Source organism: Trichechus manatus, unplaced genomic scaffold, assembly GCF_000243295.1.
Source record: "Trichechus manatus latirostris isolate Lorelei unplaced genomic scaffold, TriManLat1.0 scaffold00061, whole genome shotgun sequence".
Lineage (NCBI taxonomy): Eukaryota > Metazoa > Chordata > Mammalia > Sirenia > Trichechidae > Trichechus > Trichechus manatus.
The window spans coordinates 11205088-11221483 of NW_004443997.1; positions in this window are offsets into that span (position 1 = coordinate 11205088).

A 16396-nucleotide genomic window follows, 5' to 3' on the forward strand; every position below is an offset into this window, starting at 1 on the left:
ACTCTGTAACACATGGGGTTGCCATGTGTTGGAATTGACTCGATGGCAATGGGTTTGGTTTTTTGGTTTTCTTTTATTTTAAATGTTGCACCCTAAGGCTCACTCTAGTCCCAGCCCTGCTGGTTAGAACAGCTGAAAGGCCCCTCAAAAGCCAAATCTTGGTTAAGGAAACATTTGGGATTGGGGCACTGCTGAGAGGCATGGGCAGTTTGAAATTGAGGGAGAAGAGCAGGGAGAGATTTTAAGGGTGGCTGAGGTGGTTTCCTGGCAAGAGCCCAGATCAGGTCAAGGCAAGAGAGAAATCTCATTTCCCTCCCCTAGGATGTGGTCCAGTTCCTTGTGACATCTCTGGCTGTGATGGAGAGCAGGGAGGCTCGCCCATGTGACGTGGGGTCAGGGGCCTGGATTTTGTTCCTGGGAACCCAAATCCAACGTACTGTGTAGCCTGGGGCAGGCTGTACTGTATTAGGACTGTGGCCTCCTTGGGGAATTTTTTTTTTTTTTTAGTGGAAAAGACCAGTCATATACATCCAGAACATATTCAATAAAGTGGTCTTCCAAAGTGCTTCTTGGCTTATGCCTAGTGTTCTTTTCTGTTTTCTTCTTCCCCAGAATGTCCCTATTTGATTAAAAGGCTTATAATTATGGCAAAGATTTATTGGGTGTTCACCCCAGGTCAGACCCTTTGCCAAGCACTTTGAAAGCATTATCTCTTTTAATCCTCACAACAAGCCCAGGACATAGGAAGTAGTCTTTCATCCCATTTTAGAAATGAAGAAACTGACGCCCAGAGAGGTGAAGTAATTTGTCTAAGGTCACACAGCTGCCGAGTGGTGGACTTCAGAGATCAGGTAAGGTTTCCTCCCAAAATCCAGCTTCCTACACTACATGTTTGTGAAAATTTTGCTGCATTTGCATTGAAAGATATTCAAGGACGATGGACATATAGATGGATTCAGAGAGGTGAGACCACTTGCCTAAAGTCACACAGCAAAATGGAGGCTGCAGAAGCTGGCTCTAAATCTGCGTTTCTGTACTGTCTGCATGCAGATTGTCCTGTTCCCTGGATTCTTCCCTGCCTTGCCCATGTCCCCCAGAATGAACTGCACCACCATCCAAAAACAGCAGGTTTGTAGCCAGTAACAACCTAGGCATGTACTCGGTGTACTGGTGCCTTTTCAATAAGCCACAGATCCACAGGCCCAGAGAGAGAAGGCCTGGAAGTCCAGAGCCAGGGATGGGGGATGAGGTGCACAGAAAACATAAGAGGAGAAACGGGGAAAGAGGGACTGCCCTAAAATTCCACGGAGAAAAGGACCCAATGGTTAGAGGAATGGGAACAAGCAGCACAAACACCATACAGAGGAATCTATGCCTGCTGACCCCCCATTAGTAGCCATTCCTATCTCTAGGGTATTTGTTGTTGGAAAAGAAACAGCTGTAAGGGTAAAAACACTTCCTGAGTGAAGCACTCCGCATCCCTCAGAAACTGGGACACATCTGGTTGTGCGTAATGCCTAAACGCAGAAGTAAATGTGATTAGGTTTTTCGTTTTTTTATATAAACCACTTCGGCAAGACTTTTTTTAAAAAAGATCTATTGACTGTGAGGTCCCTGGGTGGCGCAGTTTGCACTTGACCACTAACCAAAAGGTTGGTGGTTCAAACTCACCCAGTGGTGCCATGGAAGAAAGGCCTGGTGGTCTGCTTCCATAAAGATTACAGTCGAGAAAACCCTCTGGAGCAGTTTGACTCTGTAACACCTGGGGTCGCTATAAGTCAGAATTGATTCGATGGCAACTGGTTTGGTTTTTTGGGTTATTGGATGTTGGGTTCAAAAAACAAGGTCACTCATGGTCTCAGGGAACATCTAGCTCAATTTGCATAGCATAGTTTATAAAGAAAAAGCTGTACCTTCTACTTTGGTGAGTAGCATCTAGGTCTGAAAAGTTTGTGAGCAGCCATCTAAGATTCTCCACTGGTCTCACCTCATCTGGAGCAAGGGAGAATGAAGAAAACCAAAGACACAAGGGAAAGATTAGTCCAAAGGACTAATGGACCACAACTACCACAGACTCCACCAGACTGAGCCCAGCACAACTAGATGGTGCCCGGCTACCACCACTGACTGCTCTGACAGGGATCACAACAGAGGGTCCCGGACAGAGCTGGAGAAAAATGTAGAACAAAATTCAAATTCACACAAAAACACCAGACTTACTGGTCTGACAGAGACTGGAGAGACCCCGAGAGTACGGCCCCTGGACACCCTTTCAGCTCAGTAACGAAGTCACTCCTGAGGTTCACCCTTCAGCCAAAGATTAGACAGGCCCATAAAACAAAACGAGACTAAAGGGGCACACCAGCTTAGGGGCAAGGACAAGAAGGCAGGAGGGGACAGGAAAGCTGGTAAGAGGGAACCCAAGGTCCAGAAGGGGAGAGTGTTGACATGCTGTGGAGTTGGCAAGCAATATCAAAAACAATATGAGTATTAATTTTTTAATGAAAAACCTGTTTGCTCTGTAAATCTTCATGGAAAGTACAATAAAAGAAAAATTTAAAAACAAAAACAATGTCCCCAGAGATCAGATGTTCAGCTGGAACTGGACAATCTATATAAGTATCTGAACCATTTCTCCCGGTTGCTAATATAATAATAACTTTGATTCATTGAGTGCTTATCCTTAAGTGCTTTAAACGTTTTCTCCTTTCATCTTCGCCTCTTTGTGATAGGTGGACATTAGTAGGTCTTTCTTTTTCCTATATGAAGAAGCCGAAGCACAGCCAGGTTAAGTTGCTCACCCAACATCACACAGCACGTAAGTGGGAAAGCTAGGGTTCAAACCCAGTTTTTGTTGATCTCCAGATACCACATTCTTAATCCTTTCTAGGAAACAGTTTTGCTAGGAACAAAACTGATGGAACATACCAAACATTTTGCAAGGCTGTTTAGGGAGCCTCGGAGATTCAAAGTATCAAAGAAATACAAGGCAGGTGTTTCAGAATCAGCTTCAGAAACTTCTCAGTTCCTTCTTCTGGCCAGGAAGCAAAGAAGAGGCAGATTCCAGGATCTGAGAGTTGCTGTTTCCGGAGAGCCAGAGATGTTCAGAAGCATGCAGAGAACGGGGATAAACGCTGAGAGATGGGCTGAGACTGACCGAGAGATATCGTCTTCAAGACCAGATGCTACGTGAGATTTCTCAGTGACTGTTACATAGAAGAGACAATATTATCCAACCTGTTTGAGCAAGAGCTGAACAGAGCAGCCTGTGTCTGCTGAGGACCTGTGTACCAAAGGACTAAGTAAACACTTGGGAGGCAGTATCAAACTTTCCCTTCCCGGCCAACACACAACACAGAAGAAGTCAGCGCAACTGGACCAAAGCAAAAGCAAAGAAGTTTCCTGGACACATCCAAACACTTTGAGGGTCAGAGTAGCTGGGGCTGGGGCCTGGGGACCACAGTTTCAGGGGACATCTAGGTCAACTGGCATAACATAGTTTATTAAGAAAATGTTCTACATCTCACTTTAGTGAGCAGTGTCTGGGGTCTTAAAAGCTTGCAAGCAGCCATCTAAGATACATCAATTGGTCCCATGCCACTTGGAGCAAAGGGGAATGAAGAAAACCAAAGACACAGGGAAAATACTAGCCCAAAGGACTAAAGGACCAAATGAACCAGAGACTCCACCAGCCTGAGACCAGAAGAACTAGATGGTGCCCAGCTACCACCAATGACTGCCCTGACAGGGAACACGACAGAGAGTCCCGGACAGAGCAGGAGAAAAATGTAGAACAGAACTCAAATTCAGTAAAAAGACCAGATTTAATGGTCTGACAGAGACTGGAGGAACCCCCAAAACTATAATCCCTGGACACACTGTTAACCCAGAACTGAAACCATTCCTGAAGCCCACTCCTCACACAAAGATTAGACAGGCCTATAAACGAAAAATAATACATGTGAGGAATGTGCTTCTCAGTTCAATCAGATATATGAGACCAGACGGGCAGCTCCTGTCCAAAAGCAGGATGAGAAGGCAGGAAGGGACAGAAACTGGACACAGGGAACCGGGGTGGAAAGGGGGAGAGTGCTGTCACATTGTGGCAATTGCAACTGATGTCACAAAACAATATGTGTATACATTTTTGAATGAGAAATTAACTTCAGCTGTAAACTTTCACCTAAAGCACAAAAAAAAAAAAAAAAAAAAACACTTTCATTTCCCTACAATCCACGGAGGAATCATCAGGGCAACTGTGTACAGTTCTATAAGTTGCGCACTGCATATATGGGATGCCATTCACATCTTTGCCACTGTATACACACACATATATATGTATGTATGTGTGAGTGTATATATATATGTATGTATACATATCTATTGCCATCAAGTCAATTCTGACTCATAGCAACCCTATAGGACAGGGTAGAACTGCCCTACAGGGTTTCCAAGGCTGTAATCTTTACAAAAGCAAACCGCCACATCTTTCTCCTGTGGAGCAGCTGGTGGATTCGGATGACCGATCTTTCAGTTAGCAGCTGAGTGCTTAACCGCTGTGCCACCAGGGCTCCTATGTATGTATATGTATATGTACACACACGTGCACACACACACACACACACACACACACACACACACACATTCAATGGTTTTTCCAGCAGATGGCAGTAAAGTGTCTTGTTCTAAAGAAATCAGTATATTATGTCAAATTTTCAACATAGAAGTAGGGTGATTTGAGGAAAGGAGCCTTTTGCACACAGGTGCAGTATGGGCTAGCAGTGACCCTGGCTGCACTCATTCTTCCCATTCACAGATGGGCACACTGAGGTTCAGAGAAGTGGAGTCCCTGGATCAGGGCCCAGAGCTGGTTAGAGATGAAGTCAGCTTTCAAACCTAGGACTGTCTAACCATAATCTGGGTGCCCAACCATTGTTATCAGTGTTTCTAGGAGGTTGAAAAACAAAATGGAAATAGAACACGGGAGATAATTTCACGTGATGGTCTATTGGTGGTATTCTGGAAAGGAATAGAGATCTGGGCAAAGTATAAACTCTCTGCTTTGAGTCTTTGAACTTCATAACAGAGGCAGCACTAACTTTCATATGAGAGGGTCTTCCACATTGTCATGGAGAAAACTCACTTAGATGCTAGTTTGGGCCAAAATCCTATTGCAACCACATTCTGATTGTGCTAGAATTTGTTTGCATCGTGTATTGCTGCAATAACTGTGTCATATTTGCAGGCTTGCCTTTAGAGTTGAAAGTCCCATTTGTGCAGTGCCTGACCTGCACGTCCATACATGGTTGCCCTGATAATTTCATCTTGCAGGATGCAGCATTATGGTTATGAGTGTGGATTCTGCAGCTACCCAGACCTGGGTTCAATCTCTGACCTCTCCTGCTTAATGCTGTCGTGACCTTGAGCAAGTAATTTATGCCCTCTGAGCCTCAGTTTCCACGTCTGTGAGATGGGAATAATAATCATTGTCCTTACTGCAGGAAAAGTGAGATAATGCAAGTGAGGTGTTTAGCACAATGCCAGACATGTAAACATAGGCTGATGTTATTATGAATTGTGTTTGATTTACACATGGTTGAAATCTTGGCTTTCCTTTGTGCCTCACAGGAAAGGATCCCAGACCAAACTGAACAGCCCAGGTATTTTCACATGGCTTCTAGTCATCAGGGCTTCCTGGAAGGGTCTCTTGTTTGGAGACATTCTGTCATCCCTATTTTCACTGCTATTTTTCTTCAGTCAACACCTGGAGATGGAAGAATTGTTGGGAGTGTGGGGGCATCGAGATGATTTGCCCAGCTTGGATGATTTGGGGTTCCTTCTGTAACCAGAGAAAGAAGGAGGAGGAGGAGGAGGGAGAGGAGAAGAAAAAGAAAGAAAAGAAGGAAGGAAGACAAGAAAGAGAGAGAGAAAGAAAGAAAGGTATTAGTGGCAGACTGTCAATCCAGAAACTTTCATGAAGTCCTAAATTTATTTTGCAAACGATGACTTTAATAATTCGAACCCAGCGGACTTGGCTGAGAAAGCCGAAGAGCCACCTCATTCAGCAGCTTGGTGACATTTGAAATTTAGAACTCGGTCCTCTCACCTCTGCCTGATGATGTCACCAGATGCAGACGATGGGATTTCCACACATCCCCCCTCCCTCAAATAAAGTTATTAAGGATGCTGGGGAACTTACAATCCTTAACATTTATTATATAATTGTTATGATTATTACCATTCTAATTTATTTCCCTACTTAAAAATGTTCTGGCGACTGTAACTCATTTTAGGCCGATCCGTGCAAACGGCGAGACCTCAGGTTATTTAGAGGGAGACCATTCAGCCAGGTGTGGGGGTCTCAAGTTTCCTCAAAATTGCTGCATGGCCTCAGCCACTCTAGAAATAAGTGAAGTACAGTGTGTGTATTATATCAATATTATGATAATGTGCACCAAATGCAGATGAGAAGTGATTAATTCGGTCGTTTTCCAAGTCTCTCCCCTGAGGTTTAGATCCTAATGTGCCCATGAATGCGTGTATGCCCGCACATAATCCCATCTTCCTGGGGCCCCATGGAAAACACCCCAGTGCAAAATGAGGGACGAGAAATTAGGTATATGCAGCAGGGAAGGTGGCTTGTTCATCATAATCACAGTCTTGTCTCTCACCTGTGTGGGGGGAGGGGAAGAAAGAGAAGGGACCCAGGAGGCCTAGAGCCAATAAAAATGGCTGAATCATATCGTTACATGGCATCTCACCGGTATTTTAATATTGTACAAATGTAAAGCTCTTATATGAGGAAGTTTGCATCTGAGGTTAAACTGAGTATTTGGCCCAAAAGGCCTGTGGGTAGAAAAAGAAATCAGACTGCTACGTGAATGGTTAAAACGCTAATTGTTGTTAGGTGCCGTGGAGTTGGCTCCGACTTGTAGCGGCCTTATATATAACAGAACAAGTGTTGCCCTATCCTGCACCATCCTCACGATGCTTGCTAGGTTTGAGACCATTTTGTAGCCACTGTGTCAATCCATCTCGTTGAGGGTCTTCCTCTTTTTCGCTGACCCTTTACTTTACCAAGCATGATGTCCTTCTCTAGGGATTGGTCCCTCCTGATAATGTGTCTAAAGTAAGTGAGACAGAGTCTCACCATCCTGGATTCCAAGGAGCATTGTGGCTGTACTTCCTCTAAGAGATTTGTTGGTTCTTCTGGCAGTCCATGGTATATTCAATATTCTTCACCAACACCACAATTTGAATGTGTCAAATCTTCTTCGGTCTTCCTTTTTCATTGTCCAGCTTTCTTTTTTATTGTACTTTAGATGAAGGTGTCCAGAACAAAACTAGCTTCTCATTAAACAGTCAGTACACATATTGTTTTATGGCATTGGTTAACAACCCCATGACATGTCAACACTCTCGCTTCTTGACCTTGAGTTCCCCATTAGCAGCTTTCCTGTCTCCTCCTGCCTTCTAGTCCTTGCCCCTGAGCCAGTGTGCCCATTTACTCCCATTTTGTTTTATGGGCCTGTCTAATCTTTGGCTGAAGGGTGAACCTCAGGAGTGACTTCATTACCGAGCTAAAAAGGTGTCCGGGGGCCATACTCTCAAGGTCTCTCCAGTCTCTGTCAGGCCGGTAGGTCTGGTCTTTTTCTATGAGTTAGAATTTTGTTCTACATTTTTTCTCCAGCTCTGTCCAGGGCCGTCTATTGTGATCCCTGTCATAGCCAGGCACCATACAGTTGTGCTGGACTCAGTCTGTCAAAGGCTGTGGTAGCTGTGGTCCATTAGTCTTTTGGACTAATTTTTCCCTCTTGTCTTTGGTTTTCTTCATTCTCCCTTGCTTCTGAAGGGGTGAGACCAGTGGAGTATCTTAGATGGCTGCTCACAGGCTTTTAAGACACCAGACGCTGCTCACAAGTAGAATGTAGAACATTTTCTTTATAAACTATGTTATGCCAGTTGAGCTACATATTCCCCGAGACCATCGTCCCCACAGCCCTCAGCCCAGTAATTCGGTCCCTCAGGGAATCCTGATTTTTAGCAATAATATGTGTGTAATGAGAGTCAAGCAACTAGAATGGAAGTAATGAAATTGTTGAAACAATGTGGAGAATGTAGCCAACATCACTGAAAATTACGTGCAGAAATTGTTGAATGGTAGCAATTTTTCTGTGTGTATTTTCACCAAAAACACAATAAAATATATATTTTTTCAATGTTATGTATGAAGCCTATGTAGCAGTGTGGAAAAGGATGCACTATATCATGGAAGTGATAGAAAAAAGAAGCTGTAGGGGCGCAAACAGTTAAGGGCTTGGTTGTAAACCGAAAGGTTGGCATTTTGAACCAACCCAGCGGCTCTGCGGGAGAAAGATCTGGCCATCTGCTCCTGAATAGATTAAACCCACTGCTGTCGAGTTGATTCTGACTCATAATAACCGTATAGGACAGAGTAGAACTGCCCCCATAGGGTTTCAAAAGCTATAAAATCTTTACGGAAGCAGACTGCCACATCTTTCTCCCACGGAGCAGCTGATAAGTTCAAACTACTGACTTTTCCCTTTCAGTTAGCAGCAGAGCGCTTTAACCACTGTGCCATGAGGACTCTTCTCGAATAGATTACAGCCTAGGAAACCTTATGAGACAGTTCTACTCTGTCACATGGGGTCACTATGAGTCAAAAATAAACTCCATTGCACCTAACCACAACAAGCGAAACAAGCAGAATAAAAAAGTGTGTCTATCGTGGCTACTACTGGCTTTGAAAGCGTGAAAATGGATATAAGTGTGTGGACTTTAATGGAGGAAATACTGAAAACTGAGAACCATCTCTCTGTTATGAGGCCAAAAAATAAATTTTTTCCATCTGTTTTACACGTTATCTATTCAATGTTTCACTTTATCCTACTATAATATTTTAAATTATTTTTATTTTTCATGAACTAAAATATTTTTACAATAATAATAAAAAGTACCTGTACGGATTAGGAAAAAAAAGGAGCCCTGGTGGTACAATGGTTAGTGGGTCAACTGCTAACGGAAAGGTTGGTGGTTCAAACCCACCCAGCAGCTTCATGGGAGAAAGACCTGGTGATCTCCTTCTGAAAAGATGACAGCCTAGAAAACCCTATGGAGCAGTTCTACTCTGTGACATGGGGTCACTATGAGTCACAATCAACTCGATGGCCCACAACAACAACATGGATGAGGAAAAGGAAAACTAACATATTTCATTTTGATTTTTTTAATGCAAAAGAATGCAAACACTTTGTGTATATTTTTCTGTGGGCCTTTCATAGCTTTTTACAGATTCTCGGAGAGATGGGACCCCAAAAATAGTCATTGTAACTAACAGGTATTAAGCACTTACTCTGTTCCAAGAACTACACACTTCACAGGCATCATACCACTTACTGTCCCAGCAACCCTGTGAGGTTGATACTATTTGTATCCCTATTTAATGACTAAGAGACAGAAGCTCAGAGAGGTTAAGACACTTGTCTAAAGACCCACAGCAGCAGAGTCAGAATTTGAGCACAGGGTTAAGAAGTGTGGGATTCAGTTATTTCTCAGGGCCCTTCCTGGTGCGACATTTTCTTTTATACTCCAAGAGAGTTTTAGGAACATGTGAAATAGAACCCTATGCATAGAACAAGGATTCTTCCACATAAGAGCTAGGAAACGTCAGTTGTGTGAGCAGTGATAAAAAGAGTCAACTCCTTCTGTGATATAGCTATTGGTCTCCAGTCCTCCAGAGCAAAAGAGAAAGAAGGAAAGCAAAGACTCAGAGAAGAAACTTGTCTGCAGGACAAATAGTCTACATGAACCACGGCCTCATCTACCCTGAGACCAAAAGAACTAGATGGTACCTGGCTGTCATGGATTGAATCGTGTCCCCCCAAAAATGTGTGTATCAATTTGGCCGGGCCATGATTCCCAGTATTGTGTGATTTTCCCATATATTGTAAATCCTGCCTCTATTATGTTAATGAGGGAGGATGGGTGGCAGTTGTGTTAGCAAGGCAGGACTCAATCTACAAGATATTGTGTCCTGAGGCAATCTCTTGAGATATAAAAGACAGAAGTGAGCAGAGAGACGTGGGGACCTCATACCACCAAGAAAGCAGTGCCAGGAGCAGAGTGCGTCTTTTGGACCCAGGGTCCCTGCGCAGAGAAGCTCCTAGTCTGGGGGAACATTGATGAGAAGGCCGACAGAGAGAGAAAGGCTTCCCCTGGAGCTGATGCCCTGAATTTGGACTTCTAGCCTACTTTACTGTGAAGAAATAAATTTCTCTTTGTTAAAGCTATCCACTTGTGGTATTTCTGTTATAGCAGCACAAGATGACTAAGACACGGGCTATTGCTACCAACCATTCTGATCAGGGCCAGAATAGATGGATCCTGATAGAAGGAGAGAAAATTGTAGAACAAAACTCAAATTCTTAGGAAGTCCAGACTTATTGGACCGATGGAGGCTAGAGGAACTCCCTGAGACTATTGCCCTGAGACACTCTTTAAATCTTGAACCGAAACTATCCTGTGAGGTCACCCTTTAGCGAAATAACTGATAGGCTCATAAAATAAAGACTATCACCCATGAGTACTGCAGTCCTTTAAAAAATCACCTCTATGAAACCAAATGATCAACAATTATTCTAAAGCAAAGATGAGAAGGTAAGAGGGCAGGGAAACTAGATTACTGGAAATGGAACAACCAGAATGGAAATAATGAGAATGTTGACACATTGTGAAAAATGCAACCACTGTCACTGAACAATCTGTGTAGAAATTGGTAAATGGGAACTTAATTTGCTGTGTAAAGTTCACTGAAAATACAATAAAATATTTTTTTTAAAAAAGAGTCAAACCTTATGTCTGTTCCCCTGCTCAAAACTAGGCAGAGAAACACGTCCAGAGAACCCATGAGACCCCATTTAGGGATGGGGGGAGAGGGAGAAGGTGGCTGCCATCAGGTTAGAAGGGACTGAGCAAGAACTTGAAGAACAAAATAACAGTTTAGCTCAATTAATAATGTCAGCCTTGAACATTTAGCTCTTTAGAGGATTATTCATATGAGATCAAATTGACAACAGTAACTCTAAAGGCCAGATGAGAACTTTAAGGGGCATAGAGAGTGAAAGTTAATGGTGGTGAAACCATATGGGTAGAAATTATGAGAATGATGACATCATGTGAAGAATGTCACCTATAGCATTGATCTGTACATGAAGAAATTGTTGAATGGATGTATGTTTGGTTGTGTATATTTTCACCAAAAGTTAAAAAGAAGAAGAAAGTAATACTCTTTAATTATATTACAAGGAGCCCTGGTGGCACAGAGGTTAAACGCTCAGCTGCTAACTGAAAGGTCGGTGGTTTGAACCCACCAGTTGCTCCTGGGGAGAAAGATGTGGCGGTCTGCTTCTCTAAAGATTAGAGCCTTGGTGAGTAGCGTCTGGGGTCTTAAAAGCTTGCGAGGGGCCATCTGAGATACATCTACTGGTGCTATCCAGTCCAGAGCAGAGGAGAATGAAGAAAACCTAAGATACATGGGAAATGTTAGTCCAAAGGACTAGTAGACCACAAGTACCGCAGCCTCCACCAGCCTGAACCCAGAACAACTAGATGGTGCCTGGCTACTACCACCGATTGCTCTGACAGGGATCATAATAGAGGATCCCAGACAGAATGGGAGAAAAATGTAGAACAAAGTTCAAATTCACACACACAAAAAAAAAACAGACTTACGGTCTGGCAGAAACTGGAGGAACCCCGAGACTATGACCCCAGACACCTTTTTAACTTAGAACTAAAGTCACTCCTGAAGTTTGCCCTTCAGTCAAAGACTACATAGGTCTGTCTATAAAACAAACAACAACATATGCGAGGAACGTGTTTCCCAGCTTAACCACGTAAATGAGACCAAACGGGCAGCACCTAACCAAGAGCAAACAGACGAAGGCAGGAAAGGACGAATGGAAACAGGAAATCCGGGGTGGAGAAGCGGAGAGTGTTGGCACATCGTGGGGATTGCAACCAATGTCACTACACAATTTGTGTATAAATTGTTGAATGAGAAACTAATTTGCTCTGTAAACTTTCACCTAAAGCGCACATAAAAAAGATTACTGTGGGGCAGTTCTACTCTGTCCTATAAGGTGGCTATGAATCAGAATTGACTAGACGGCAACTGGAATTGTGTCACATTTGAGAAAATAAATATATATTTACAAATAATTTTTAAAAAAAGAACTTGAAGAGTCACAAGCGGAGACAAGCATTTGGACAATCTATGAGTATTTTAAAGCTGCTTTAAAAACACAAGAGTCAAGGCAGCCTGAGGTACGGTCCCACCCATCAAGGCAGGAGTTGTAAATAGTGAGTTCTCAGCTGGGGAGACTGCTAATTAACCACAAGCCACCATGTTCTAAATTTGGGCTTGTGTCTTCCATTGTGGTTCCTTAGAGGGTGAAAACGGTGTTAAATATGTGGGTGAGGTGAGGGAAGGTGGTGGTGAACCCTTTAACGGGTTATTGCCTGGAAAACAGTGGCCAGCTCTGCTTATCCCAAGGCAAAAGGCATAAGGCAAACTTGGGTTTGATGCAGGGCCAGGACTAGGTGAAGAGAATGAGATACTCACCTCGAACACACTACTGAAGGGGGCACCAAAATACTCAGTATGAAGATAAGTGATGCTTTTTATAAAAAAAAAAAAAATTGGTGAAATATACACACCACATTCACCACTACGACAGTTTCTACATGCACAATTCAGTGACATTGATTACTTTCTTCATGTTGTACAAACATTCTTCCTATCTTTTCCCAAGATAGTCCACCCTCATTAACATAAACTCAATGCCCCCCAAGTAAAAATTTCCCTTTCCCTCCCCTCTCACCCCTGATAACCATGAATAACCTTTGCTGTCTATGTCGTTGTTGTTGTTAGGTGCCGTCGAGTCGGTTCCGACTCCTAGCAACCCTACGCACAACAGAACAAAACACTGCCCGGTCCTGCGCCATCCTCACAATTGTTGTTATGCTCGAGCCCATTGTTGCAGCCACTGTGTCAATTCATCTCATTGAGGGTCTTCCTCTTTTTCTCTGACCCTCTACTTTACTGAGCATGATGTCCTTCTCCAGGGGCTGATCCTTCCTGATAACATGTCCGAAGTATGTGAGACATAGTCTCATCATCCTTGCTTCTAAGGAGCATTCTGGTTGTACTTCTTCCAAGACAGATTTGTTGGTTCTTCAGGCAGTCCGTGGTATATTCAATGTTCTTTGCCAACACCACAATTCAAAGGCGTCAATTCTTCTTCGGTCTTCGTTATTCATTGTCCAGTTTTCACATGCATATATGAGGCGATTGAAAACTTGGGTTAGGCACACTTTAGGCCTCAGGGTGACATCTTTGCTTTTCAACACTTTAAAGCGGTCTTTTGCAGCAGATTTTCCCAATGCAATGGGTTTTTTGATTTCTTGACTGCTGCTTCTGTGGGTGTTGATTGCTGTCTATATATTTGCTTATTCAGATCATACAGTATTTGCCCTTTTACAGCTGATATATTTCAGTCAACGTAATGTTGTCAAGGTTCATTCATGTTGTGGATAAATAATATTTTAATACAATACTTTTTTAAAAAAATTAAATAATTTTTCTTTTTTGCGGTTGAGAATATACACAGCAAAAAATACACCAATCCAACAATTTCTACATGTACAATTCAGTGACATTGATTACATTTCTCAAGTTGTGAACCATTCTCACCTTCCTTTTCCAAGTTGTTCCTCCTCCATTCACATAAACTCACTGCCTCCCAAGCTTCCTATCTAACCTATGACTTTAATGCAATACTTTAAAAAAATTGATGAACAAAATATCAAAAAAGTAAATAAAGACAAGATCTGACAGGGCCAGAATTAGGGTGAGGCAAGTGAAGGCAGTTCAGGCAAGGGCACGTTCAGACCCTGCTTTTATTTAAAATTGTTGCAGAAGAAATAACAGCTATTGTATTATTTCATCCCTACACATTTCAGTGGACCTATCTCCATAATGTGGACATTTTTCTTACCTATCCTCAATGCCATTATCACACTAACGGCTTTCACAATAATTCTTTGATATCTACTAATAGTCAGTTTAGGGTCAAATTTCCCTGATGGTCTAAGAAAAAACAATAAGATCAGTCTGTTCTAATTAGGATCCAAGTAAAGTCTACACATTATATTTGGTTGATATGCCTCTTTCCTCTTGGTTGATGTCCTCTGTCCCAAAATGGCATCACCATTCCCACAGTGACAGAGGCCCCTGGGAAAATGACCAGTGCCAAGATAGACTTCACCCCTCTTTTCCAAAGTCAACTAATGGGTGGGCAGAGGTGGGGAGAATGGTTGTCTCCCCAACTTTATGCCATTCTCTGTTACCTAGGCCCACAAGCAATGCTGCTTGAGCCCATAGTAGCCCACATCCCTAAGGTAGCTTCTTTCATTGTTACCCATTTCTCTTCTCTATCCTCTTCGAGCAACTCCTAACACACACCTCTTTCCTCAAAAACACTCCTCCTCAAAAGAGAAAGAAGGAAACCAAAGACTCAAAGAAGAAACTAGTCCATAGGACTAATAGCCTACATGAACCATGGCCTCATCTACCCTTAGACCAGAAGAACTAGATGGTGCCCAGCTACCACTACTGGCAGTTCTGACAAGGGACACAATTGATAGACCCCGACAGAATAGGAGAAAAATGTAGAACAAAACTCAAATTCTTAAAAAAGTCCAGACTTACTGGACGGGTTGAGACTAGAGGAGCCTCTGAGACTATAGCCCTGCGATACTCTTTAAACCTTGAACCGAAACTACTCCTGGAGGTCACCTTTCAGCTAAATAAATAGGTATCACCTGTGAGTATTATACACCTTTAAAAATCATCTCTATGAGACCAAATGGCCAACATTTTCTCTAAAGCAAAGATGAGAATATAAGGGGGCGAGGAAACTGGATTAATGAAAATGGAACAACCAGAGTGGAAATAATGAGAATATTGATACACTGTGGAAAATGTAACCGACGTCACTGAACGATTTGTATAAAAATTGTGAAATGGGACCCTAATTTGCTGGGTAAACTTTTACCAAAAGCACAATAAAATATTTTTAAAAACCCAAACACTCCTCCTTACAGGGCAGCCTGAAGTACGGGGCCATTCCCTTTGTAAAAACCTCGTACCTCTGTCTTCCCCCCAAAAGCAAGCAACCTCAAAAGCACAGTGCCAGCTCAATCACACTCAACAATATACATTTTCTCATCCATTTTGGTCATTCCCCAAGGCCCGAAGTTGAATCAATATATTTCCATCTCTAAAGATAGGAAACAGTTATGGCTTTTAAAGAAGTTTTTCCCGGGGTGATTTTCAAACTACAGTATTTAACAATAGGTGTAACAAGGACAACAATGAATCCAAACCGATTTTCGCCATAATAAGAGATACAATAGAATTGATACACGCTCATTTAATATCAGCCTTCATTTTCCCCTCTTCTCACCATATTTTGCACCTGGGGTACCTGTTCACATACGTGCAGCACCTGGAACATTCTCAAATGATTATTGGTTTTTCCATCTGCCCAGTAAGGCAACCAGAGATTGGTCAGCCCTCCCCCAGTCATTTCCATGCTACATATAGAAGCCACAACCGCTTTATTAAAACACTCTAGAATGTTCCACACACAGGAGATCTGTCATTGCTTCTGATTAAAACAAAGCCTGGTAAGCACCACCAAGTCTCCTCTCCCCTTTGCTCCTGTGTGAGCTGAAATGCATGAGCTTCTGTTTATAGAGGAAAAATAAATGTAACAGAGAGAAGAAGAAGAGTCTTTGCCAGCTTCAATTTCAGCCTAGTTGGGAACAGGTGGTGTGACAGCCCAGCTTCAAAGAGAATGCTTCCCCTGAGCCGATAAAGAACCAGGTGTGTGGAGGGGAGGCATATGGGGCCCTGATGTGTTCGGGTGGACCCTGGACTCGTGGAAACTCCGGGAGGATGATGGGGATACATTGTGTTCTCTTGAGACCCTTCATCTGGTGACTCCTGGGGCAGTTACCAAGCCCTAGAGGTGCCGGAGGTGTCAGAGGGCCAGGGAATGGAAGAACCTGTCTGAATTTTGCCTCACCCAAACCAATTCCATTAACGTCTAGTCAATTCTGACTCATTGCGACCCTATAGGACAGAGGACAACTGCCCCATAGTGTTTCCAAGGAGTAGCTGGTGGATTCGAACTGCCGACCTTTTAGTTAGCAGCCATAGCTCTTAGCCACTGCACCAATAGTTCCTTAGTGATAACCACAAGAAAAAGAAAATCCAAATCAGTTGCCTTCAAGTAGATTCCAGCTCCTG